The sequence below is a fragment of the Prionailurus bengalensis genome, chromosome C2, assembly GCF_016509475.1.
Source record: "Prionailurus bengalensis isolate Pbe53 chromosome C2, Fcat_Pben_1.1_paternal_pri, whole genome shotgun sequence".
Lineage (NCBI taxonomy): Eukaryota > Metazoa > Chordata > Mammalia > Carnivora > Felidae > Prionailurus > Prionailurus bengalensis.
The window spans coordinates 27,170,233-27,174,822 of NC_057350.1; positions in this window are offsets into that span (position 1 = coordinate 27,170,233).

The window sequence follows — 4,590 nt, forward strand, 5'->3', positions numbered from 1 at the left end:
GCAGCCTCAGGATGGTAAACACAGACTATGAACATTCACACTACATATTGTAGAGCGTTAATTGAAGAATGTTTATTTGGCACAGAAGCCATCCCTTTTTTGTACATTCCATAAGATGGAGGTGTCATGTTTACACGGCTATGCCACCTTGCAGCAATGCAGTCTTCAAAACAGTTTTTAGATGCTTATAATTACCTTTCTCTCAATACTGAATTCATACACTTAAGTCGATCTATGTTTTGAAACCCTACATGCAGACAACGTATAGCAAATAAATGGCTTAGATGCCTTTTACAATGTTGAAAGACAGGCATCAAATACAAACTGGTTTCACTGCATGCACATAAGTGAGTTGACTGTCCAAAGGAAGTAAGTAGGGTAAATATATTTTCTTATGTAGGTAGGATACTCACCTTTTCTTGATTTGTAAGAAATACAAAGCTTGAAGTCATTCTTTCATCTAACTGAACAAGTTAATTAACAGAGAGCTTTATCTAGGCCAAATATGAAATCAAGAGATGCATATAAACATATAGGGGGGATTTTTTTCATAGGAAAAAATATTAGTGAGCATGTTGAAGAAATTATCATTACTCATTTTAAGGAAGACCTTCTAGTATTGATGCATGATGTTGTGCTGTTAACAGGCAGTGTTAAAATAGGAACACCAAAAATGAGAAGGTTTGAATAAGTGGTCTCAGAGCAAGCCCTATAGAGTCTCAAAGACCAGGGAAACTTGAAAGATACAAGGGTCTTATATTAGTTTTAATAATTCAAAGTAAAACTGTTTTTTTTAGTTTACATTAAACTTGATTTAAAATTTAAAGTTGATTTAAATTTAGTATACATTAAATGGGAATGAAAGTTGCTAGTTACAAAAAAACCCTTTTTAATTAACTACTTTACAATATGGATTTATACTTTTCCATTTCTTGAATAGTAAAAGTAGTTTTTACAAAAGTAATCTCTTATTATGGGAACAAATGGGGCATGGTGGTTCCACTTAAAATTTTGAAAATCTGAATTCTCTCCTTAAAACTTGTTTTAACATAAAAAAATAATAAGCCTGCTTTTTTTGACAAATGATATTATAGTATCATAAAGTTATACACTCATAGTATTTAACATGACCAAAAAGCTCAGACTGCCAAAAAACCCTTAACAGCCTCTTCATCTGTATCTTTCTAAGAATTTTTAAATAAAAATTTTACTGATAAGAGTTGGAAAAAATGACTATGTGGGATCCACACTCAAATTCCTATTTGATGGCAGTTACTAATGTTTTAAAAATACACAATTAAGTTACACAATATTTAGCCAGAGATAATCATAATTTGACAGTGGGATCCTGTTAACTACTCCGTGTAACTCTTTCCTGACTAACTATATTTAGTATTTTATACACTTTTCTATGGGCATAGCTTTAGGACATAGCATTTATTATTTAAAATTTTATATTCACTTTTTAATTTTTAATTTTGAGCATATACAATAATTCTTTTGAACTTTAAATTATGGTGTGTAGAACATTCAAAATATGGTAACTTTCAATTTACTCTCCCACTTATCTCTTCTATCTACATTGTTTTTCAAAAAGCAATCATGTCTCACACACACACACACACACACACACACACGGGATTTAAGGGCAGACTATCACGTAAAAATGGGAAAATAAGATTGTAGGAATGAAAAGTAAGACCAAAGTCATACCTAGAATGGCATATATGAGACGTTAGACTAACAAGTCACTGCTTTCAACTCCACAATGTTATTCAGAATTTTGCAGATATATGCTGTCCTAATTTTTTTTTTTTAGCTTTTATTTATTTTTAAGAGACAGAGAGACCACAAGCAGGGAAGGGGCAGAGAGAGAGGGAGACACAAGATCTGAAGCAGGTTCCAGGCTCAGTTGTCAGCACAGAGCCTGACGCGGGGCTAGAACACAAGGACCCCGAGATCATGACCTGAGCCGAAGTCAGACACTTAACTGACTGAGCCATCTGGGCAACCCATACGCTCTCTTAATTCTTGATGCCTCTCAACTGACCAACAGAAGTAGATACATTCTCATCGGAGGACCTGAACTGTGATTTATTATATTTCCTGTAGATAACTAGTAAAGGTAAGATACTTAAGTACTAATTTATTCTACCTAGGGATGATAAAAAGCGCATACGCCAAGAGTTTAAAATATATACACAAAAATTCAGGATTACATAGCTGTAGTATTGAAAATACCATGCAGGTAAAACCCAAGGACATACATTTGAATAGCATGAAGAAATACAGCTATTTCAGGAAAAGTTTATTTTTAGCTTTTGGTCCCATAAAAATAACTTGTCTTATTAGCCATTTTTCATATGAAGGACAGACTGGAAAATACTGCCTTAAAAATCTGAGTCAACTAGAATTAGTATAAAACTCACTTTCAATAGCAAACAACATGACAAACAGTGATAAATGCCATTTATTTTAGGGTACTTTATAATGTTTACATAAAAGCAAGACTGAAATATGCCCAGGGTTTGTTCTGAGGCAAACACACACTTCCATCTTCCTACATCTATAATTTAGAAAAGAGAGGAATTTTGTTTTTGAAAAGAGAGGAATTATTAAAAGCAGGATTATAATCTCAAGTTAATATATGATCGTAATGAAAATTAAATGTTAAATTAGGTTCCCCCAAGAATATGAAGCTATAATATAAAGATTTTCTCAAAAAAAGATTGAAGCATGATGTCTATCTGGTAAAAAAAAAGATCAAATATGTTTTATAACAGGTGTTAATACATAAGGACAATGTAAAAAAAGCAGGAGTTACAGTGAAATCATACTAAATACAGATAATTACTAGACTTCCGTACAATTCTCTTGCTTTATTAAATTTTTTTATGTGAAGCTCATTTTTTAAAAATTTTAGAATCTTGCTAAAGTTTTATGAGAACGCTACTAAGAAAAATAGATATTGATAGAAAGTAAGGAAATTGGGAGCAAGTCCCCTCCATGCATATGAAGTTCTAGTGTCCCTTGAGGGGTATCTGGAGGTATCTTCATAGCAGTATAAACTAGTGACATAGCACAACTAATGCACTTTGCTGATCTACTTCTGCTTATCAGGGATGGAATGAGTTTCCTAACATTCTTTATTTGTGCATAGCAAACAGATGGTTTGTGAACACTGGTTAAGAGCAGGGTTTTTTGACTACTGAAGCCATTAACGGTAGTCAACCGTAGGTGAGACAGCCATAAGACAGTTAAACACCTCCTCCTCCATTCTTACACTGGGAAAATAGGAGCATCATTTGAGGGTAGTCAGATGGGGATTTCACCAAAGAATTATAAAGAGCATCCAAAAGGAAAAAAAACATCTAGCAAAATCTATGTGGGTTACTATGTTTATCCTTATAGACCTCTTCACTTCTTTTATCAAAAGCCTGGGTCTACACTTTTCCCCTTCTCGCAATGGGCTTATGACTTGCTTCCTCCTAATTACAAGGGAATGGGTTACCAGTGTGGACAATTCCAGAAAAGCATCTCCTTTTTTCTTCCCGTGTTAATTTTTGAACAAGGCAGTTTGAGGTGGATGGCCCGGGGGCTGAGCAAAGTCACCAGCGGGGGAGGTGCTCCTGGAATGTGTAGAATGTGCATTCTTTAGATGCTTGGAAGGGGTGGCTGCCCTCTTGGCTTCTACCCATTTTCACTGGTTTGGATGCGTCAGTAGAAAACAGGTACTACTTTTAACCACACAGTGGGTTCCCTAGCTCTTAATCACTGACAACTGATGTTCTTAGGATTTTGAAATTGAAATCAGGTTTTTAAACAGAGCTATGTTTTATCCACATATGGTTTAGGTCTCTTCAATTTTTGGTTTGTTTACTTTTTTTTTTTTTTAAATTTTAGAAGGAGGGTGAGGGGCAGAGGGAGAGAGAGAGAATCTTAAGTGGGCTCCATGCTCAGTGCAGAGCCTGACATGAGATTCAACCCCACGACCCTGGGATCATAACCTGAGCCCAAATCAAGAGTCAGATGCTCAACCAAAGGAGCCACCCAGGTGCCCATTTTTTTAAATTCTATTTCTTTTTATTTTAAAGTTTAGTTATTTATTTTGAGAGAGAGAGAGAGAGCAGGGGAGAGTCAGAGAGAGAGGGACAATGAGAATCTCAAGCAGGCTCTGTGTTGTCAGTGCAGAGCCCCACTTGGGTCTCGAACTCACAAACTGGGAGACTGTGACCTGAGCCAAATCAAGAGTCAGACGCTCAACCGACTGAGCCACCCAGGTGTCGCGTTTATTCTCTTTCTAAATTAAAAAATGTTGAGAGAGTTGTCTGGTCTTGGTTGAAATCTTTTTGGCAATGAGCAACACAGCATACTTAGCACTGGAAATAGATTAATAAGGCAAGACCACTTTCCTCAAGGAACTGGTGTGTTCATGGTTTGTTCTTCATTTGGAGTGACTTGGTGATTAGTAAATAATGGAAACAAACTCAGGCTATTTATTGGCCTTTACCTATATTTTCCATCTACTCAGTAAAGTACTTTAATTGCCATTATTAAATACTACTCTTTTCCATGGCTACTTCCTTTTCT